The 24,088-nt window shown below is 44.1% G+C and overlaps 1 long non-coding RNA gene across 2 annotated transcripts in view; it reads left to right on the top strand.

Annotated features, from left to right (window-relative positions):
* LOC148686941 (uncharacterized) overlaps nt 1–18,359 on the top strand; it is a 50,680-nt gene extending 32,321 nt beyond the window's left edge. The window contains exons 2-4 of one of the 2 annotated variants that reach the window (XR_015948591.1): nt 2,141–2,238; nt 15,974–16,265; nt 17,060–18,359. This is a non-coding gene — a long non-coding RNA (uncharacterized LOC148686941). The remainder of the gene's footprint in view (nt 1–2,140; nt 2,239–15,973; nt 16,266–17,059) is intronic. The other variant, XR_015948592.1, reaches the window with a different exon arrangement.
* Nucleotides 18,360–24,088: the final 5,729 nt, after the last annotated feature.

Genomic DNA, 24,088 nt, shown 5'->3' with positions numbered 1-24,088 from the left:
TAAGGGGAGGTTGATCTTAACCAAGATTTCTCTAGAAACATTCATTTGTCTTCACTGCCAGAGTCAGCACCAGGCATCAGCATCATGGCGCACCTGCTGTTTGAGTCCCAGACCACAATCGGGGACCCACTGCCAATCTTTGGAGCCGCTGGCTACCTCTCCTCCTCCTCCTCCACTTTGCTCTTTTTCCTATTGCTGCCTGCCTGTTCACCCTCTCTAAGCAAACAAGTAGTGAAATGAGCGAAGCCTGTCCATAAGCTGCGCCCTCTCCTGCAGGGAGCTAATATGGATTGAACTCAGAGAGCTGGACATGTGTCCCGCTTTACAGAGGACAGCGCCCTGTTTGAAGGCATCCTCGATTTGAAGGGCAGTCTGACCTAAGGGTTGTATCACTGCATTCACAACAACTTCTGTGAGCCCAGCGGAACTACCCCCCTTCCCCTCTCCCACAAGCATGTCCTGCCTCCAGATCTGCTCTGGAGGGATGGTAGGACATTCTCTTGTGGGGTGGGGTGGGGTCAATTTTTTAACATATTCCCTGCATCTTTGGTGCTCCCTCGTCACAAGAAACAACAGTCCATGTTCCCGACTCTAGGAAATGCTAGAATGCAAATGGGAGGCTATGCCAGCATGAAGAGTAAAACTCCCCACACTGTGCAAGATTTGAAGACGGGATGCAATGGACAAAGAGTGCTGAGTGCTGTGTCTATTGTGCAGAAGCATGCACAATGTAATAAACCCACAATGTGATAAACATAAATATGCATTGGCCCTTAAGCTCCTCTGCCTTTAACGCTGGCCACTCGCTGGGTGTGCTACGTGTAACCACAATTAATCAACCCTGCAACGGTTTCGATGGGGACTGACTTCCTCGCATCAGAAATGGGTGCAGATAAAATTTTAACCGGAAACAGGATGTCACGTAGAACATGCAGCAGGTGCTTTCTATTATGCTGTTGCTTTGTTTATAAAATTTATATATCCCCTTTCTTCCCTACTTCCCTCCCCACAATTTCCAAGGCAGTGTTGCTTGTATTTGGCCAGAGTTACAGATGCTGGAAGATCATTTGAAAAAACAAAAAAAGCCCACAAAACCTCAGAGTTGGAGTTTAGTGTTTAGTGCGGGGGGATGCTCTTTCAAATGTTGTGGCCGTATCTTATGGTGCAAAACATCTGGAGTGGGAGATACAGCAAGTCAGGCAGCTGTAGTTTTACCTTTATTATTAAAAGTCCAGGTGAGGATGTGCTTTTCCTGCTGACAGCAAGATGCAACAGTGAGGTTCCTGGTATGAACAGGTCTGGCCATTTGCTTTTGGCTGAAAAAATGACTTGTCAACTGAAAGTGACCAGAGGACAAATGTGGCATAGTTTTATAATATGCACCTAATCAGGAGAGCATAGGTGCATCTCCCACAGACACATAGCAGGCTATGGAGAGACCCACTTAGATGACTGGGGAAATGACTGCCTATCTCTTGTTGCTCACTGTAATATGCAGATGGTTTTTACAAGCCTAGTTTTAGTTTTGCTATATGTAAAAGTTGGTACTTTGGAGAACTGTTTGCCACAAGGTTTTTTTTAAAATAAAATAATAATAATAAAGTTACTCTATACCAGGCATAAGTGACTTAAGTTTCTTCCAAGTGCTTTGATAAAAGCAAGATTTTTGTGGCTGGGACATTTGGCTACGTTGCAATGCAAAATCTTCACGGTTGTTTTAAACCCTCTGCATTCTTCATGGATACTTCACTATGGAGGAAAATGTTGGGGATGTTACTGAGCCTTTTACTTCTGTCACAAATTGCTTTGTGATTTTTTTTCCAGCAGTGTCTGGAAGGAGAATCCATATAATCACAAGGATGCAAGGTTAATATCACTTGTATCCTGCTGCCCCAAGGGTAGCAGAGTGATACTGTAAAATACAAAGCAGTACGCCACTGATACACAGTATTGATTTTGTTAATACATTACATTTGTTATCGGGCAAAGGACAAGTGGTTTCTTCTAAATAATTAATATTGTGATCTAAAGCACTGGATAAAAGAGGCAAAAAATCTCTTAGAACCTCCTCCTAATGCCGTTCCTTTCCTTTCCTTTCCTTTTTTTTTTTTTTTTGCTTACTCATTTCTCCCCCCTTCAGTTCCAGTGAGGAATGGTTTAACGTTGAGGAGGAGGAGAGAAGGAAGAAAATTATTAAACAAGGAAAAAATAACTGGCCAGGAGACCATCTGAGCAAAGGTAAGGAAGGCCATTGGGAGAAATGTTTTACAGAAGATGGTGCAATTTAGATATGTAAGTGGGACTGACAAATCATAATTTCAAAAATGAAAGACGCTGTGGATTAGAACTTTGAATAAGGTGTCCAGTTTTCAGAGTTATTTGTGCTAGAAAGCTGACACAGTTTGTGAACAAGGGACATGTAAAAATCGATAAGAACAGGATAATGAAATGCTTAGATCTCTACTTATGATTTAAGAATTTTGTTGTAATAATAATAATAATAATAATAATAATAATGCCCCACCCATCTGGCTGACTTTCCCCAGCCACTCTGGGCAGCTTACAACACATATAAAAACATAGTAAAATGTCAAACATTAAAAACAGGACTGCCTTCAGATATCTTGTAAGAGTTGTGTATAATAATAATAATAATAACAATTTTATTATGTCTCAGAAACATAGTCATTATCCTAGCATATGGGTGTAGAGTAATGGCTAAGGGACCTCTTAACAATTAATTAAAGTAATAAGCCACCTGGTTTGAATTGTGCCTCTGCCCTGCTCTCACTAGGTGGCCTTAGCATCTGATCCTCATCTGCAGTATTGATAATGGCTTACCTTACAGGGTTGTTGTACGACAAGCTTATGTATATAGCACACCTAGGACCCCTGCCTTTGGCTGCTTGGAGTACAGGCAAAGAGTACCCACCACCATTACCTTTTGTGCCACCCATAAGAATAAAAGCAGAGTCATGCTGGATCCTGTTCTCACCACGGGAAGCCGCCAAGCAGAACCTGAGCAGCACTCTCCCCACTTTACAAATACTCCCCAGCAACCAGTGTTCAGAGGCATACTGCCTTCAGCAGTAGAGGTGGAACAGAGCTGTTATAAAGGGCATACCTGGGGGTTGGTTAGGCTGGCTCCTGCCAAGGGCACAAGCCTAGGAGGGCACAAAAATTGCATATCTCCACTCCGGCTCAGAGTGACTAGGAGCCCACCCACCCACTCATCCGCACACTCCCCGGGCTGCTCCTCCGCTGCTCAGGGTGGCCAACATCTCCTTTCCAAGGGTGCAAGGGCGATGCAGCTCCTTGCCAAGGGCACAAGAGATGAGGGTACCAATACTTCTTCCAAGGGTGCAAGAAAGCCTGGATATGCCTCTGGCCATTATAGCTAGTAACCCTTGGCAGCTCCACCCCCTGTGAATTTGTCTAATCTTCATTTAAACCCATCCAGGTTGGTGGCCATCACTACATCTTGAATCCTATAGTTTAGCTATGTGTTGTGTGAGCAAGTGCTTTCTGGATCTTCCAAGGTTGAGCTCCATTGGATGTCCCCAAGTTCTAATAGTATGAGAGACAGAGAAAACCTTCTTCTCCCTATCCACTTTCTCCACACTGTGCATCATTTTATACACCTCCATCATGCTCCCTCTTCACCCTCCTTAGTTACTGTTTTTAGAAGGCTGCAGGAGGGCCTGGAGGTTCGCTTAAATGGAGGAGGAGATTCATAGTGTGAGGCTTAGCAATTTCATTAAGGGCCCACCTGCCATTGCCCCCTTTACCACTGCTGCAATCCTGTGCATGCTTACTAGGAAGTAGGTCTGATTGAATTCAGTGGGATTTCCTTCTGGGGCGCAATGCATTTGCTGTCTCCCTCGCCTCTTCAGTTTCCTCCCATCCACATTACCTCTTATGACGTTGCAGCTGGACACACCAGTGAGGAGTAACTCTCAGCAGGCTGTGAGTAATGAGGTGCTGAGGGGAGCTCTCATCCCACATCCCAGGTTCCTTAGCATTAGCTCCACTTCTGACTGGGCCCCTGGGTCTTTCAAAGTGGCCTTGCTACCGGCAGCTCCAGCTCACTCTCCTCTGCCTACATTCTTTGCTATGAGGACACATGCTCTGCAGCCTCCAGAGCTAAAAGGGGCTGCCCGCAACCAATAACTTAATTGAAAACATCAAAGGAGACCAAAAAAGAAAGAAAGGAAGAATTGCACAAGATGATGGGACACTGCTGTCGAGCTAAGCTTTAACCTTGCCGTTGTTTGCCAAGGTTTCCTCCTACCATCGTTGAAAAAACAACAGTGGCGGACGTGGGAGGCTACATAAGTACCATAAGTACAATCGGAGCAGCAGGGAGCACTTAGCATCTAGCAGATGTCAGTAGCCTCAGCATGTATGTCATTGACCTGTGCCTAAACAGGCTGCTAAAGGCCTTTGCTCAAGGGTAGTGTTTCTCCATGGATAGATCAAACCCCCTCAGCAGCACAAACCCATAACTCGTCCGCTCAGAATAGAAGTAAGGCCTGTCAAGTTCAATTAGGAAATCAGGGCAACCTGCAGAGACCATCCACAAGTTCTCCCCACTCCCTGGCTTTTAATGAAATCTGTCTGATAAGGTACCCCTGACCATTAGGTCCAGTCGTGAACAACTCTGGAGTTGTGCGCTCATCTCGCTCTATAGGTCGAGGGAGCCGGCGTTTGTCCTCAGACAGCTTCCGGGTCATGTGGCCAGCATGACTAAGCCGCTTCTGGCAAACCAGAGCAGCACACGGAAACGCCGTTTACTTTCCTGCCAGAGTGGTACCTATTTATCTACTTGCACTTTGACGTGCTTTTGAACTGCTAGGTGGGCAGGAGCAGGGACCGAGTAACGGGAGCTCACCCCATCGCGGGGATTCAAACCGCCGACCTTCTGATCAGCAAGCCCTAGGCTCAGTGTTTAAACCCACAGCACCATCCGCGTCCCTTGTCTGATAAGGTACCCAAGAGTAAATACAGTTTACACCAATGCTCCTCTCCAGAGAGTGCCCATCTCTGAAGTTTTCCTATTTTGGTGACCTGCCTAGTACTGTCCCAGGCTCTCTCCCCATTGGTAGGCTTTCTCCCAATTTACTGCCCAAGATTTTGGTCAGGTGGTTTTTACTAGCTTTCGCCTTCATCAGAACAACGTGAAGATTTGTGTATGCTCCAGGCATGTAAGTTGAACCTCATAACTTGCACAAATAATAACTTGCCGTGGCAATGGGGATACACACACACACAGGGAGAGAGACACACAAAACACATACACACACACACACACTTTCATTTCTGGAGGGTAAAGGGGGCTATTTTTGCCTGCCCACATTGCCTCACCCAGCATTAGAAAGAGGCGCCTGGAAGGCTGGGCAAGTTCTGAGCCTCAGGCTGAAATAGGTTTCCCATCCCTGGGTAGATGCAACCAATTACAAATGAAGAAATGAAATGGGTGTGTGCTGTATGGTGGGTCTCAGGTCTGAAAAAGACTGAAGTCTGTTGCCGCTTTACATATAGAAGGTCTCAGTTTTGATCTCTGGCTTCTTTAGCTAAAAAGTGTAAAGGTAGCAGGTGAAGGGAAATATATCCTCTGCCTGAGAGTTGCTGCCAGTCAGAGTAGAGTAGACCATACTGGCCTAGATAAGCAAATAGTCTGATCTGGTAAAAGGCAACTTGCACAACCTAAATATAGGTTGTGTGAACTGGCCCAGAGTCAGTCATCACTTCGTTTGCTACCCCCCCCTTTTTTTTTTAAAAAAAAGAAGAGGTTCTCTTTCTAAAGGGTTTCATTCATAGGAAGGAGACAAATATAATTCCTACCACAAATAATTAGAATGCTTTGCAATTCTATTCAGCCTTCCACCCAAATATTTAAATAGGTATGTTTCACATCTAGGAAGCATCATCATCAGTAATAGTACCATATGCTTTCAGAAAAGATGGGCACCTACTCCAGGGGAGATGCAGGAGGGGGGGGGATCACTCCCTGCTGAGCTCTCTACCAGTCCATTTGTGGGTGAATCAAAACCTTGGGTTTTGTGAAAAGTTGTTAAATAAGCTCCTGGGCAAAAATAAAGGATCAAAAGGGATCTAATTAGCTGCAGTCTGCTTATGAATTGTGGATGTTCACCTAGCTTTATAAATTGACACATTTAACATTAAAACTCAAAGCAAAAAATGATGTAATTATTCCCCCCTCCTTTTTCTGAGGCTTAGGTTTAATATCTTTATTGAAAATTGGGTGCTGCTATTGCATCTCAAGATGCTTTATTCTATGCAATCTGGAGTGAGTCATTTTTCATGTTGAATTGTAATATGGTTTAAATGATAAGGGCCTGATTCAGAAAGCTTTTGCCTTTGCTGGTACTCAGACAAGAAAGCTCATAGCCCAGTAATAACCTGAAGATAATCTACAATTTGATTCTTTGTGCTCCTCTTCACTGTTTCGAGAGGGGTGGCGGGGTGGGAAGAAGGTGGGATTTAAGCTTGACGCTGGGACATTATAAACCACTGGCTTTGTTAATATCACTTCTTTTGCACTTACAGAATGACAGCGCTTTACAAACCTTTTTTATTTATTATTCCTCATTCAAAACAATCCCGTGAGGTATATCGCTATTGTTCCCAAGCCTATGGCAGGGATAGGATTTGAACTCAGGTCTCCAAAATCCAAAACCCAACACTCTATCCATTGGGGGGGAGGGTAGAATTGAAGCAGATACGTTTACATTAATTTCTTGTAGCTATAGTTTTATTTTAAAAATAATTTTCATTTTGGAACTTCTTTTTTGAAGTCGAGGAAGCAAAATTGTTATGTAACACCGCCCACCAAGACGAGTGGGACAGCTTGCAGTGTGAATGAAGAAAGACTGAAAGAATACAGCATCAGATACAGTAATAGCATTTAGCAGATAAACGGAGATGGGATATGGGTACTTTGTACTGCTGGTGTAGATTATCTGTGGTGTCTCCTCCTCAGTATGAATGGGCTGGGGGATTTTTTTAAAGAAGAAAGCAATGGAATACCTAATATATTTTAGTTAAAAGAAGGGAGAAGAGCATTGAGCAGACAATTGTTTCAGAGATTTCTCCCATGTTTTTGTTTGCTGGACTTGGTTGTGTGTTTCATTTGCTGCTCTCTGATCATTTGCCTGCACTGTGTCTAATGAATTTTCATGGATTAAATATTTCCTGTTGGCTGAATTTGGCACCAGAACCATGAGCAGTGCAGGGAATGAAAGAAGGAAACGTCACATTATTTTAATCCTGGTCAAGAGCAGTAGATGTTGATGATGATTTTGCCCTGCAGAAGGAAATCCAGTGGAATAAGAGATAGTCTTACGTTTCCTTCCTTCGACAAATTTTAATCCCACTTTTCCATAAGTGGCAAAATTAAAGAGCAAATAATATAAATGTTACCTTTTTTTACAGCAGGCTAGTTTCTACATACTGTACACTCATTCCTTTTTCCCTATCTGCCACCCAAGCAAGCAAGATGCATGATCAGATTTCAAGGAGACCTATCAGGCAAAAAACCTCAAGGAGGGTATGAAGCAATGCCAATGAGGGGTGTGGCCTGGAGAGGGGGCGTGGCCTGGGAGATAGTCTCAAAGGCCAGACAGAGATGCCTGGAGGATTGCATCTGGCCCCTAGGTCTGAAGCACTCTACTGTTACTTAGAACCACCCAAGTTCACCCAGAGAATTTCCTGGGGATTTGAACTCGCACCTTCCTTATCTGTGTCCAGTTCTTTCTCCATTTATCCCAGACTGGATTTCCCACGTTTGCCCATGTTTGGCACTAAGCACAGAATCATGCAAAAGTCATGGTTGTCCTTGGGAGATAAACCAAAGTTTTCACATAAAGAAGGTCACTTATTATTATGGGCTTCTCGTGAATTGAACGTTTGCCCTCCTTGCTGTCAATTATTACCTTGGTTCTGAAAAGTATGAGAACTTCTTAAGGCTATTCTGAAGTGATAATAATCAGGCAGAGGTCCAGAGAAGCAATTGAGTGATATTCCAGTAAGTGACCAGAATACCCAGAGGTGCTGCTTAATGACCCAAGTTAATGACTATGGGTATGATTCAACAATAAGCAATTTTAGGTCCCATTGATTTCAGCAAGCACACAATTTGCATGTGTAAAGTCCAGTGCTCACAAATGTTTGATGCAACAACATACACGATCTATCAGATAAACAGTTTAAAGCCTCAGAGAGCATAGAATGTGCTGCAACAGAGATCTGTGGGTTACACGGATTCCCCTATCACCCAGCATCCAGGATTTGAGAGCTATTCTGCACACCCATTTTTTGGACAATCATTCCACTGAAACCTGAAGCAACATGAAGGAGCATGAAGGTTGCACAGGAAATTTTATTTATGCATATATTTATATACTGCCAACTCATAGAAAAGATCAAGTACTGTACAATAAAATGTAAAACACCACAAAAAATGTTACAAAATAATCATGCAAACCACTGGCAACTCAAGAACATTTTAAACATTTTGGCACAAAAAGGCCTTCAAGAAGTACCTGAAAGTCAAAGGCCAAATCTCTGCTGGAAGAATGTCCCACAACATGAGACAAGCACACTACATACCCAACTCCTAGTTGAAGACAGCTAGGCCTCTGAAATTCAGGGGACAACTAACAGTGGTCCTACTTATGATCTTGGTGACTGAGCAGTGATATAAGGGCATCCTAGACCAAACTTGATCAGGGCTTTATATATTAACACAAGAACCTTGAACCTGTTCATATGAGTAGCCAGTGCAGATGTTTTAGCAGAGGTGTTCGGTGCTGTCAGCCATCTGCCCCATCACTACATTCTGCTGTGATTGGAGCTTCCAGATCAGGCCTAGGGCAGCCCTACATAGATAGACCACATCGCAGTAATCCATTGGACTATAGTGCACAGGTTTTCCAGATACAGCTGTGGCTGGCATACCAGGAGAACCTGGTAAAAGGCACTCCAAGCCACAGAGGTCTCTTGGACCTCTAAGGACAAAGATGTGTCCAGGAGTAGCTCCAAACTACGGTACATACATGCTCCTTTAGAGGGAATGCAACCCTATCCAGAACAGGCAATTGGTCTATCTTCCAAGCACAGGAACCACTTTTGAGGCTTTCCCGACCAATGAACTTACTACAAGTAGACACTTTCCTTCCTCATGGTGTGGTGTCTGTTTATATAGCACTCTTTTCCCCCTGTATGTCCATACCTGGGTCACCCAGCGCTTCAAGAGACTAGAAGAGCAGGTGAGGGACAACTGAAGGAAGAAAAAGGAGGCTACACATTCTTCTGGAAAGGTCTAGCTGAACAAGAACATTGAGTACATGGGGTAGGCTTCGCTATCAAAAACGACCTTGTGAAGCTCCTGTCAGAAGTCCCTACCAGCATTAATGAGCGACTTTCAACCCTTCAAATAAAGCTCTCCAAAAACCAACAGGCTACTATTATAAGCGCTTATGCACCAACACTGGATGCCGATGAAGACATTAAAGAAAATTTTTACTCTCAGCTGGATACCGTCCTATCAGAGACACCTAAGGAAGATAAAATTATCCTCCTGGGTGATTTTAATGCAAGAATTGGACAAGATTTCGATCTGTGGCCTGGGATTATTGGGAAAGAAGGAGTTGGCAACAGCAATCAGAATGGAATTTTACTTTTGACGATATGTGCAGCACACAACCTTGTTATTACCAACACACTCTTTCGACAGAAAAATAAATCAAAAACTTCATGGAGGCATCCTTGGTCAAACCACTGGCACCTCTTAGACTATGTTATTGTACGTGCTAAAGATCGCCGTGATGTGCTCCTTACCAGAGCTATGACGAGCGCTGACGACTGCTGGACAGATCACCGACTAATACACTCCACGATGACTATCAAGATTATACCTCAATGCAGGCTTCAAGGAAGGAAACCAAGGAGCAAAATGAACACTCAAGCCCTTCAAGACCTCATTAAGCGGGATTGCTTCCAAACGACTCTTAAGGACCATCTGCTTTCAGAATTCCCTGATAACATCGTGGAACACTGGACCAGGCTAAAAACATCCATTATTGCAGCCTGTGAACAAACTATTGGATACCAAAGGAAGAAACACCAGGACTGGTTTGATGAGAATGACAGTGAGATTGAACGCATGATTGACAAGAAAAGGAAGGCCTTTCAGATCTGGCAGAGATAGAAACTGTGCCACAAATTCCGCAAAAACAAGTTAGAGATGAGCTTGCAGTATCTCCAAATCTGGGAGAGTTGTGTACAGCTATTAACCAAATGAAAAACAACAAAGCCAGTGGACTTGATGGGATACCTGCCGAAATCTTCAAAGAGGGTGGAATTGAACTTAACACAACAACTTCACAAGCTCATCGAAAAAATCTGGGAAAGAGAAGAAATCCCAGCAGACTTTAGGGATGCCAAAATGATCAGTCTCTTTAAAAAAGGTGACAGAACTGATTGTGGAAACTATCGAGGCATCTCTCTATTAGCTGCAGCCGGCAAAATTCTTGCAAGGATCTTAGCAAACCGTCTGGTAACAATATCCGAGGTGACCCTTCCTGAATCCCAAAATGGTTTTCAGCCTTCTAGGGGGACAGTGGACATGATTTTCACCGCTCGACAGCTTCAAGAAAAATGCAGAGAGCAAAACCAACCCCCCCCCCCCGTATATGGCGTTTATTGACCTGACTAAGGCTTTTAACACTGTAAATCGTAATGCCCTGTGGGGTGTACTTCTGAAAATTGGCTGCCCAGATAAATTTGTAAACATCATTCGGCTCCTCCATGATAAAATGACAGCAACAATTGCAGATAACAATGGCTCTCAAAGTGAACCATTCACAGTGGGATCAGGTGTTAAGGCACGCTTGGCAAATCCACACCGTGATCAACTTTCGTCTGGAAACCAATGTCCCTACTGTGGAAGGATGTGTGGATCCAGAATGGGCCTCCACAGTCATTGTTAAAACCGTGTTTATGGAAGACAATCTTACTTGGCTACAAGTGATCGCCAAAGAAGAAGAAAGAAGTGAGTGTAGTGGTGTAATTTGTGAGGTCATTTTGCTCTGTTTTAGTGTGTATGTGTGTTTTAAGCCCATCCCGCTTTGCACGTTGCTTCCCTTTCATAGTTTTGATGCTCTTTCATAAGCTTTTGCAATTGTTTTCAAGAACTTTGATGTGTGTTTTGCAGCACAGATTCCAGCCATGTAGCCAATAACACATTTTGGTTATGATGTGTTATATTTAAAGTGTTATATAAACATTTTGGTTTATATAATTTTACAACAAAATGTGTGTCTGAAAAGGGGATGGAAAGTGAAACTACTGCAGCAGGATTTATTATGAACAAAAAGTTTTACAAAAAATATATTTTGAAAATAATATTGTCCAGGACATTGCAATCCCATGGTCGCAGAGTCTCAGTCAATGTATGCTTGCTTGATGAGGGCACCAAATGCTGAATTAATGTGATATTTTGTAAGCAATTTCAAAACACGGGAACCTTGTTCACATCCCTAGGTGAGAGAGAGAACTAGGTATTTTCCAGGGCTTGTTGCAGCATCACAGCAGACTTGTAATGGACTCATATTCTCCCTGTTGAGAGACATTGTGCTTGAAGAAGGGGCAGGAGAGGCGGGGAAGCCTGGCTCTGGCTGGGCTGTGAGGGCTGCCTGCAGGTAGGCATGAGTGACTTGCCAATGTAGATGTGTTACCAAAGGACAGCAGTTTTGCAGCCTGAAAAGGCAGCTCGTTGTTCCTTGGTCACTGAGCATGACCAGTCTTCAGGGTAACTCACTGGGGGTGGAGGAGCGGAGGGAAAGAATACGTTCTTGTCAGCAGAACTACAGGGTTACTATTTAATGAACCAGATAGGCAGGTAAAATGTTAAACAGCAGTTACACATCAAAAGTGAGCAACTTGTCCTTTATTTTCTGCAGGACAGTGTGTGTATGTGTATGTAATTATTTAGATTGCAGGGGCTTTGAATCAGGTAGGTTGGTAGAGATGATAGATAGATAGATAGATAGATAGATAGATAGATAGATAGATAGATAGATAGATAGATAGATAGATATGCTTAGATTTCACTGTCAAGGCTACCACAATTGTTAGGATTCTTCCACAGCAAATACCCATATGTTGAAACTCTGGAAATGTTTTTTTAGACTTGCTGAGTTTTATTTTAATGCCCCCCCCATTCTAAAGCTTTATATTGCAGTGTTGTATTTTTAATGCACTTACGAGGCTGTTACTCAATTTTTTTTAGTTACTGTGTGTGAAACAATTGAAATATTTGCCCTCTGTGTTGGACCTGCAGTATTTAGAGCTTACATTTCCCCCTTTTATGTTATTATTACATTTCTATCCCACCTTTCCTCCAAGGAGCTCATGGTGGCCTACATGCCTCCCCTGCCCCCCACCTTTTTACCATCACAACAACCCTGTGAGGTGGCTTAGGCTCAGGAAGGTTTTGAGGTGTTTCCTTACCCTTGCCATAACTGATATGCAATCCTTCTGCTTTTCTGGAGTCTTTACTCTGGTGTTTTTAATTGACATTACTGCTTGCTTGAAATCTATTATTTTCTTATCGCTTGTGGCTTGTTTGTTAGCTTCCTTGAACTGTACCGTACAAGAAAAAGTGAGATATAAGGGCGAGATCCATGATGGGATTCCTTTCCACACCTGTAGTCACCTGTCTGCTCTGGACAGTTCCCCAACTGGATCAGGTCAATATGCCATTCAGTTCAGCATCCTGTTCTCATAGAGGCCAACCTGATGGCCATTGGACCAGAATGCAACAGCCCTCTCCCCATTTGTAGTTTCCAGCAACTGGCAATCAGAGGCACCCTGCCTCTGAGTAGAGGTAGAATATAATCATTGCCGCTAGTAGACATCAATAGCCTTATTTCCCATGAATTGCCTTATCCTCTTTCAAAGCCAACCCAAGTTGGTGTCTATTGCGACACCTTATAGTTAGAATTTAGGGCACAGGGGCTGCAAGGGGAAGGGGAAGATTATTTTTTATTATTGTTTCTTCATTTTCATCAGCAGCAGCATTCCTTTCAGCATTGTATGGATTGTAGAAATGCCCTATATAATGCAGTAGAAATAATAAATTATTATTATTATTTAGGGAAGTTTTTTAATATTTAATGCTGTGTTGTTTTAATACTCGATTGGGAGCCACCCAGAGTGGCTGGGGAGACTCAGCCAGATGGGCAGGGTACAAATAATAAATTAGTAGTAGTAGTATGCTATGCACACTTATAAACGTACTCTATAAATTTCCCAACCCAGCAAAAGTTGGCTGTGATGAAGGCTGCAGCTCTTTGCACACATATGTGGAAGTAAGCTCCCTTGAATACAGTGGGGCTTGTTATTGTTGTTTAGACGTTTCATCATGTCCGACTCTTCGTGACCCCATGGACCAGAGCACGCCAGGCACTCCTGTCTTCCACTGCCTCCCAGAATTTGGTCACTTTTGAGTAAATGTGCACGGGACTGGGCTCTGTGTGGCCAACTCAAGCCATTGGTGTCAACGAGCTCTGCAGCTGAAACCTATGTATTTGTAATTGGGAGTAAGCAAGTATCACAGAGTTCAGCTGAACTTATTCCCAAGAAAAGGTGCCCAGGAAAGGGCCTTGTGTCACAGATAACCTCTGCTGAACTGGGGCCAAAGGCTCAGTGAGTGGCATTCAGCTAGATTTTACTCGGACTAAGTTGGGCCCATTAATTACAGTGGTCTGCTCTGAATAAAACATAATTTAATACTAACCAGTGGGATTTACTTACAATTAAACACAGCATTTATTTATTTCATGAGATTTATATTCCACCTTTCCTCTGCCATGCAACCATTTGCATCAAAGTGGTTTCCATGTGGTCACGCATCCAGGCACTGACCTGAGCTGGACCTAGTTAACGTCAGCAAGGCGGTGGCTTTCATCTGCCAGGATGGGGCTATAAGGCTGCTTGTTTTACTGACGCATCTTGCTGTTTAACAGTGAAGCCTATCCTTCCCAGATACCCAGTTCTTACACCAGACAGTAACCCCCCTGCAAAATTCTGCACACATGGAATTGCAGAATATAAATACTACAGCCACTTTGCCCCTCTTTCTCCTGCTGTCCTCTCCCCCTGCCCAGTGGCTCTGCTCCTCACTTTTATATGACAAGCACCCAGCACTATCTCTTCCTCCTTCCAGCATTGGCTCCCTTTGCATTGGTATAGCTTTCTTCTGTAGTTCACCTTGCTAACTGATTGTGTCATCACCGTTTCATAATGTAGAAAGAACAAGAATCTCCGTGTTGCTTTTTGAGTGCATCTGAGCCATGGGTACCCAGCGCTGTTCATCATGCAGGCTTTCAGAGTACATGCACATTGGAAGTGTGACAGCACTGTGGTCGGTTTTTATTTAAGAACATTTTAACTTGTTTTTTTGTGTGTGCAAATTTAACAAAGAGGGGAAGGAAAAATAAAAGAATTATAAATAAGAAAAAAGAAACGAAAGGAAATAATAATAGTAATAGTAAAATAATAATAATAATACCAGCGTCAGCAGCTCACATTAAAGAAAAACAACCACCAGTCCATCCTTCTTGTGTTAAACATGTAAGTTAATGTAAGCCCTCCATATGTCCAAATAGATATCCCCACAAAACTGATGTCCACAAGAAGTGTGTTCAAATGTAGCCAGGGCGGCGGTGTCCTCAGACCATTACTTGGTAGACACTGTGAGGGTAGCCTGCGTTTTAGCAATCCAAGAGCATGACCCTAAAAAACAACAACTGGCAGTGGCAGCTGGCAACATTGTACAAGAGACCTGCACTGAAAGACAGCCAAAGAGTAGCAAAATAAGTCCAAGTGGAATCAAAGGTGTGAGAATAGGTGGAGGAAGGAGATACAAGGGGGTCAGAGGTGGGGGGAAAACAAAGTACTGTACTGTATTGCAAACTTGATATTGAGTCTGAGGTGTGATGGAAGCCAGCCTAGGGCCTTGGGGGAAAATAGCACTTGGGTTTGTATCCAACTAAGGCAGGTGTAGGCAACCTAAGGCCCATTCGCCTTCTCAATCCAGCCTGCGGATGCTCCGGGAATCAGCATGTTTTTACATGAGTAGAATGTGTGCTTTTATTTAAAATGCATCTCTGGGTTATTTGTAGGGCATAGGAATTCGTTCATTCCCTCCTCCCCCCCAATATAGTCCAGCCCACCACATGGTCTGAGAGACAGTGGACCGGCTCACGGCTGAAAAAGGTTGCTGACTCCTGAACTAAGGTCTACTCAAAGAAGACCCACTATAATGAATGAACTTAAGTTAGTTGTGTGCGTGACCTTTCATGGATCAACACAAAGTAGGGCTAGCACTGGATATAACCCATGGTCACTTGAAGATTGACTCATCCTGCCCTCCCTATACTGGTGTCCAGATCTTTAGGCTGAAACTCCCATCATCCCTCACCACTGGCCATGCTGATTGGGCTGGTGGGAGTTGGGAGTCCAGAAACATCTTATTTGCCATAAGATCGTAAGATGAGCCTGCTCGATCAAGTCCCATCCAGTCCAGCATCCTGTTTTCACAGCACCAATGGCATTAAAACATTACCTGCAATGCATATCTATTCCAATGCTAATGAACCCACAGCATCCTGAATACATTGTTCCATGGCAGGGGCGAAGGAACCTTTGTTCACAGTTGCTTTCTCAGATATCATGAGAGGGAAGGGATTTAGCTGTCTCACTTGCCATCGGGGAATGTTGATTTTTCCAGCCCTCAGGCAAAGGACTTTAGGGAGCCTTCTTGGATGCCTCTACCTGGCAATCTTTACAATTAGGGGTGGTGACATATTTTGCCAGAGGTTCAGAGTGACAAATGCCAGTCCGAGACTCTCAGATTCTGATAAGCTGTGTGTGTGTTTGTTTATAGCTACACAACAAAGCAATCAAGAGCAGACACGGAAGCAGGAACAGCAGCAACAGAGGGGAAACGCTGAGAAATGTCACGTGGGAAAGAAAGAACAAATGTACCCCAAAGAGAAGCAGAAGAAGCAGCTGAAGCCAAAGCCAAATTACCAGCAGTCAAGGTGAAGGCATCAGAAGCTAGTATAGGGCCAAAGACGGAATCAGCAAAAGAGGCAAGGTCTGAAGCAATAGCCAGAGCCGCAGAGAAGGTGGCAAGATCACAAATTGCAATGGTTTTGCAATCGGCAAAAGCAGAGGTAGAGCTTAGACCTTTATATATTATTGCTGTTGTAACTTGTGATTATTATGCCGTCAATGTACAAAGTGCTTTTCAGATTAACAGCAAGCAGGTTCTGCCCTTGAGAAGCTTATAATCTTAATTTCAGCAGTGGGAGTCACAAAGCAGTTACATGTACTGAGGCTGTTTTGGTTGAGGAGCGAGCAAAAGGCTCAAAGGAAAAGGTGGATTTTGAGGAGGCGTTCTCAGTGGGGGGTTGGTTTAATTATGGGGAGAAGACAGAAAGAGAGAGAAACCAAAGGACTCTTGAATGGCTGGGGAAGGACTGTAGCTCAGCGGCAGAACATCTGCCAAGCATGCAGAAGGTCCCAGGTTCAATCCCAAGCATATTCAGGTAGGGCTCTGAATGTCCCTGTTCGAAACCCTGGAGAACAGCTGCCACTCAGAGTACGGTAAAGGTAAAGGACCCCTGGATGTTTAAGTCCAGTCAAAGGCAACTATGGGGTGCGGCGCTCATCTCACTTCAGGCCGAGGGAGCTGGCATTTGTCCACAGACAGCTTTCCGGGTCATGTGGCCGGCATGACGTAGGCATTGCTGACCTGGGTGGTATTAGTCAGGTAGCTCCTTATATCCCTATCTTGGCTTGGGCCGTAATGTCAGTGCAATATGAGCACGTACTTCAAAGCCAAACTCATTCTCCAACATCACTGTTTTGCCTAACAAGAGTAGAGCGGAGAATCCCTTAGATCCCCCAGAGCAAAGTTCTGATATTTGCATTGACAATTCTGATAAACCTGTTGCTGACTTTTTAGCTGAGGCACAGAAGAAGAAATCCAAGCTTGAGACAAAAGGATACTCTTCTGAACAACTTGGAGGAAAACGGAATGAATGAGACTGAAACGCAATGAAGGCAGAATGTGATCAGTAGATCCATGGTATGTTGTGGGAACAAGTGGACCTTCTTTGAGTAATAGCAAATCACACCCAGTAATGGTGTGTCTTCCTCGGAAAACATCAATAAACATTGATCAATAAAGATGCACAGAATTCTGAATTTTATTGTTTAAGTGTTTGGAAGGCTGGTGCCATAGTACCTTTCTCAATGCAGGGAGAACATCAGAAGGATAATAGGGAAACAAGCTTTTGTGATGGCAGCTCGTTCCTGGATTCAGCTGTGACTTTGGACTTCTGTGCTCATGTGTTTACTGCAATACCAAAACCCTTTTTGCAACTTCCCTCCACATATAGAGGAAAGTCATAGAGAGGGAAATGAGACCATACCCATTCCTTACAACCCTACCCACCTACCATGTTAGCAACTGACCCAGCTTCTGAACTTTTCATGTAGAGCTGAAGGCCTGGAAAGGGCCACCTGGGTGCATATGGTTGCGTGTGTATAACCCTGTGTCATTAGGATTTGAAATTTGGCACATCCATGGACACCCATCTTTTATGTACACAGGTGCGTCTTTTCGGACCTCCAACTCTAGGGTGCAAGGCCAGTGGGGCATAGCAGTCTTGGGGGCCTAGCCCCATTTCCTTCTCTACATTTGGAGGGAGTCTATGAACAGCGATGACTTCAATGTGCGAAAGGACCACCGCAGATTCAGTTCTACAGATAAATTGTTTGGATCACTTCAAGCACGATGCCTTTCAGTGTAGCCTGTCCACACATTCAGCTGCCAGTCATCAAGGGTACTGTAATTTTGTAGAGAAATCAAGTGACGTACCTGAAGGTGTGATGGTCTGAAAAAAGCTGTTGTGATTTGTAATCAAGTCTACAGCACACATTTTCCTTTACAAAGATTGTCCTCTTGTAGCAAAACTGATTAGGATATCAAATAACACTCAGTGGGCTGAGACCTCAGGCTCTTGCCTGGAATCCCCAGTCAGTACTGCATACATAGTCACACACAACCTGAACTCATAGGGACACTTTTGAAGGAGTGTTTCACCTGCATTAAAACCTGAAACTGGATGGATTCATTTTACATCTTGACATGCTGAAAGGGTCTTGTGAATGGCCTCTTGCTGAGAGTTGAATGTATAACCAGGTCCCAGGGCACGTTGCAACAATAAAGCACAACAATAAAACAGTTTAAAACAACTTACAATAAAAAAAAAATAAGGTTAGTGGTTATTGTTGGAGTAGGATTAAAGAGACCCAGGTTCAGAGCCCATCTGAACCTTGAAGCTCATTGGCTGACTTTGGGCTAGCCGCAATCTCTCAGCCTATCCCACTTCATAAGGTTATTATGAGGATAAAATGAGTTGTGGGTGTACGATGTGTGCCTTGCTAACCTGTCATATAGCAGGCCTCTGTGTTCTGATAATCCTGACCTGCACTGGTCCTGTAGGCACTCAGAATAGCCCTGCTGGGCAGTTGCTTGAGGATACAATGGTGCCAGAGAAGTCAACTTTCTTCACTGCTGTCACTGCTACACTGTAGGCACTCTAACCCATGTTCGATCAGCTTCATAGCTGCCAAGTACCCCGTTTTCCCCGGGAAACCCCCGTATTTTCTTACCGTTTCCCACAGGTGTCCTGAATAGCAAAATACCCTGTATTCCCCTGGATTACAGAGCTCCTGCCGGTGGCTATATTCTTCTGGTGTCGCACCGGCACTGGAAGTCGCTTCTACGCACTTCCGGACATGCGTAGAAGCGACTTCCGATGCCGCTGTGCCCATTTCCAAAATGTCCGCAGCGCCAGAAGTCGCTTCTACGCATGTCTGGAAGTGCGTAGAAGCGACATCCGGTGCTGCGGCGCTGCTGATCCTGGATTTTTCAATCTGGAACTTGGCACCTATGATCAGCTTCGGTATGAGGCTTGTACCACTTGTGCTGTAGCCACCTTTCAACCTATTGATCTAATTCAGGGGTGGCTAAGCCATAGCCCACATTTTCCCCCTTAGGCACCCCCACCCCAATTTGTCATTTTCTAACATTAAAAATATAGTGGGTTTTAAAAAAAAGACTTCTCCCACGGGTCACCTGCTGTGATGCCATTATGTTAAAATATATTTTAATTAAATCAAACATTTTTTTAAAATTAAAAGAAAAGCTGGCCCCCCTCTGTGATGTTAAGAGGTGATTTAGTTGGCCCTGGAAGACCTTGCCGCCATTAGTCTATTTTTTTAATTTAACAAATACATTTTACTGACTACTTTTGCAGGTCCATTGCTGTGAGGCCAAAAGGTTTTTGCAAATTGACACCTTCTCAAAGTTTGTCCTTCTAAGAGACAGAGAGAGAAAGAGAGGCACCTGAATTTAACAATGAATATTGAATGATTTTTTAAAAATAAAAAGGTTAAAATAGTGAAGAATAAGGCTTTTCCAAGGCAGCCTCAAGAACTGTAGTTCTCACCCCACCCGCTTTTGCAAGTACAGTGGTGCCTCGCTAGACGAATTTAATTCGTTCCACGGGTCTTTTCTTATAACGAAAAATTCGTCTAGCGAATCCCATAGGAATGCATTGAATTTTTTTTAAAAAAATTGCCCATAGGAACGCATTAATTGAATTTCAATGCATTCCTATGGGAAACCGCGATTCGCTAGACGAATTTTTCGTAAAATGAATTTGTCTAGCGAGGCAACCTCCGCTAGAAAAAACCTTTCGTTAAGCGGAAATTTCGTTAAGCAGGGCATTCGTTAAGCGAGGCACCACTGTATGCCTCAGGGTGTTGATCATGGGCCAGTGCTGCCCTTGGCCCCAAGAAAGTTAACTAATGCACTGATCTAATATATTGTTATGAGTTTGCGGTGGTGGTAGGCTGTATGCCTGGACCCAGCATAGATTCAATTCCTGGAACAGCTTCCTGGTGAGGTAATGACCCTCTAACTATGGGCCATTAAGGTAACAAAGGAAGAGACCGTGTGCCTGATGGGAAATGGGTGGGCCTCCCTCCTTCAACTAGCTGCTAGTTAAGAAAGACAAAGGCAGAGTTGATGTGAGAGAGGTAGAAGCAAGAAGCAAGGCTGCAGGCTGGGCAGCTGGGAGAGAGAACCATGCCTGATTTCTGCTGGAATCCAAGACTGTGGCTCTGGGAGTATCAAGACCTTTGTGAGGTGTCAATGCTGTAAGCGCCTCCATCATAAGCTCAGGTTGTGTATATGTGTAAGTAAACCATATATCATAAAGACACCACTGTTTCTGCTGTCCCTCATTCTATGGAAGCCGAACCCTGGTTGAGTGCCTGGAACCCCCTGGAATATGAGATTAAAAGGTAAAGGGACCCCTGACCATTAGGTCCAGTCGTGATCAACTCTGGAGTTGCGGTGCTCATCTCGCGTTATTGGCCAAGAAAGCTTCCAGGTCATGTGGCCAGCATGACAAAGCCGCTTCTGGCGAACCAGAGCAGCGCATAGAAACACAGTTTACCTTCCCGCTGTAGTGGTACCTATTTATCTACTTGCACTTTGATGTGCTTTCGAACTGCTAGGTTGGCAGGAGCAGGGACCGAGCAACTTCTTGGCTAAAGAAGTCCAAGCCAGAGAATGACCATATACATCCTTTTTGGTTTCAGTTTGCAGCTCGCATGGAAATGGCCTCAAAGAACATTAATTACAGATTTCCTAGGTGGGGACTGTTGCCTTTTTAGAGATGGTGGGCTTGGAGCATTCCTCACTCTCCCTCCTCTTCCCTTGAGCTTCAGATAACGGAATAAAGTTCCAACCTCAGTAGCATCTCCAGTAGAGGTCTCTTTCATGGATTTCCACCAAACTTAGCCCTTCAGGCCAGGCTTCCCCTGTTAAAGAAAGCCAGATGGGAAACATCAACGGAAAATCTCATTTTTTTAGTAAAGTGATAATGTACTGCACTTCCCTTTCATTCGGTGCTGGATTAACACCCTTGCCTAGTGACAGGTAATCGCTGGTGCCTTAATGACTCTGAGAGATTATTAATATGTTATGGTGTGTTGTACAAATACCCAGTGGTTATCCCTTAATGTGTGAACACTGAGAATGTGTTATGCAAATGGCAAAGGTAGGATTGTCCCAAGATTTCTGTTTGGGCCAGATATGAAACAGCTGCCCTGTTCTACCCAAGGCGTGCCTCTATATTTCATTGCCGAGATCAATTCCAACAATGTACTTGGTAAAGCAATTTGAGACTTCTTATTTTGAATAGAAAAGGAGTACAGGGCTTGCTTATAAGATGAGCTTTCCTAAACAGGATAATGTCATAATTGACCTCATTCGTTGGCCACTTTACAGCAGCTTTCTTCAACCTGGTGCCCTCTTGATGCTTTGGAATATAGTTCCCATCAACCCTAGCCAGGCTGCTGTGAGTTGTAGTCCAAAATATCTGGAGGGTACCAGGTTGCCAAAGGTTGGCTTACAGGATTAAGACGTTAGTCAAAGACTGGCCATGAGTAAATTTTGTGTAAGAGCCTCTGGATAATTAGAGGGCTCTTTGACCTTTCTGCTTCTTTGGGGGGTAAATGCGACCAGTGCATATGACCGCCAATTCATCATTTGTAGGGCATGCAGAGGAGCATAGGGTGCAATATTGGAAGCTGAGAAAATGAGCAAAAAAAAAAAAGTATAGCTGATGCCTGGGCATTCTCTGCTCTCCATATCAACAGTCTTCACAGATTGAGTCCACCTCCAACAACTAAAGCCTTTCCTTATAAACAAGCCTACAGACCCTATGGTGGCTGACACCCATTGAGACTGGTAGGGCGAAGGTCAGGGAGCTCAATATTAGGTGGCGCTAGAGCCCATGACAGGCAGAGCCAACCAATTCTGGTTTTCTCCCAATCCTTCCTGCTGAGTTCTACGAGGGCAACACTGAGATTAAGAGACAACTGGCAGGCAGTGCCACCCACCAGATTAGTTGTAGGTTGGGGCTGGCTGAGGGCAGGCAGGTTGGTAGGGCAGACCCCAAAGCGTTCTTACTAGCTCTATTACTGATTTAGGAAAATCTGCGTCTTTGCAAAATGACCTTAACAGATTAGACAACTGGGCCAAAGCAAACAAGATGAATTTTAACAAGGAGAAATGTAAAGTACTACACGTGGGCAAAAAAAAATTAAAAAATGAAAGGCACAAATACAGGATGGGTGACACCTGGCTTGAGAGCAGTACATGTGAAAAGGATCTAGGAGTCCTGGTAGACCACAAACTTGACATGAGTCAACAGTGTGATGCAGCAGCTAAAAAAGCCAATGTAATTCTGGGCTGCATCAATAGGAGTATAGCATCTAGATCAAGGGAAGTAATAGTACCACTGTATTCCGCTCTGGTCAGACCTCACCTGGAGTACTGTGTCCAGTTCTGGGCACCACAGTTCAAGAAGGATACTGACAAGCTGGAACGTGTCCAGAAGAGGGCAACCAAAATGGTCAAAGGCCTGGAAACGATGCCTTATGAGGAATGGCTTAGGGAGCTGGTTATGTTTAGCCTGGAGAAGAGAAGGTTAAGGGGTGATATGATAGCCATGTTCAAATATATAAAAGGATGTCATATAGAGGAGGGAGAAAGGTTGTTTTCTGCTGCTCCAGAGAAGCGGACACGGAGCAATGGATTCAAACTACAAGAAAGAAGATTCCACCTAAACATTAGGAAGAACTTCCTGACAGTAAGAACTGTTCGGCAGTGGAATTTGCTACCAAGGAGTGTGGTGGAGTCTCCCTCTTAGGAGGTCTTTAAGCGGAGGCTTGACGGCCATATGTCAAGAATGCTTTGATGGTGTTTCCTGCTTGGCAGGGGGTTGGACCGGATGGCCCTTTTGGTCTCTTCCAACTCTATGATTCTATACTTATGGAGCCCCTGGCTCTGTTCTTTAAGTGAAGCCCAGGTGAGGGAGAACCTTGCACTCATCTTTATAGAGCCATTTGCCCAGCTGCGACTGAAGTCATTCTTCCCCTGATATACCACCCCCTGATGTGGCTAGAGTGGGCTCTGTCTATGTTAACTGGCAGGCACAGTTGGGGGGCAAGGGAGGAAGGCGGAACAGCAGCATTTGATTAAAACTCAGCCCCTCTGGCCTTAGATCTAAGCAGACACAGCCAGTCCAACCCCCCTCTTTTTTTAACAAATGATTTTATTTTATTACAGAAAGGGCCAGTATTTAAAAAAAAGAAAGAAAGAAAAAAGCAAGCTCTTGATTATGTTTTCTGTTCACCAAGACTTTTCCTGTATTTGACCTTTGGATAACCTCCAAGGCTTACAAACATTTGAAAGGAGTAAAGGAGCTCATTTTATTACGGGGCCTCAGCATACATTCTTTCCAGCCTATCTTTAACATCAGTTGACAAGAATTATATAATTGCAGTCTGTGATCCCTTTAAGGCTAAAACATATTCGTTTTCCCTCGCAGAACACTTCAGGTTTCAGACTTAGATGTATACATTTTCTCTCTTTGCTGCCAGCTAGGTCAGTATGTAAAAAGACGGTGTCCCTTGAAACTGGGCCATTCCCATTTGACAGTGATGCCCAGATTTAATCCCCTACCCCAGGCATCCCCAAACTGCAGCCCTCCAGATGTTTTGGCCTACAACTCCCATGATCCCTAGCTAACAGGACCAGTGGTCAGGGATGACGGGAATTGTAGTCCAAAACATCTGGAGGGCCGAAGTCTGGGGATGCCTGCCCTACCCCCTTTGAAGTCAGAAAGCAGAAGGGGTAGCTGCACCCACCGATCTCGCTTGTGTGTCTTTGTTTCCTGTGACTGTTATGATCCACTTCACACATGGGGCTGCTCCTGCCATGAGCACCATGGGAGGGCCTGGGTTTACCACCAAGCTTGTGCCCTTGTTTTTGTGAAGTGGTACTCTATTTGGATGGTGTCTATGGATCCCACCATGTTTTTCTGCAATGGTGGTGGCTTGGGCTGGT

Source organism: Zootoca vivipara, chromosome 2 (genome assembly GCF_965207765.1).
Source record: "Zootoca vivipara chromosome 2, rZooViv2.hap1.1, whole genome shotgun sequence".
Lineage (NCBI taxonomy): Eukaryota > Metazoa > Chordata > Lepidosauria > Squamata > Lacertidae > Zootoca > Zootoca vivipara.
Note: the sequence above shows the minus strand (reverse complement) of the source record. Positions and strands in the feature narration are given on the sequence as shown.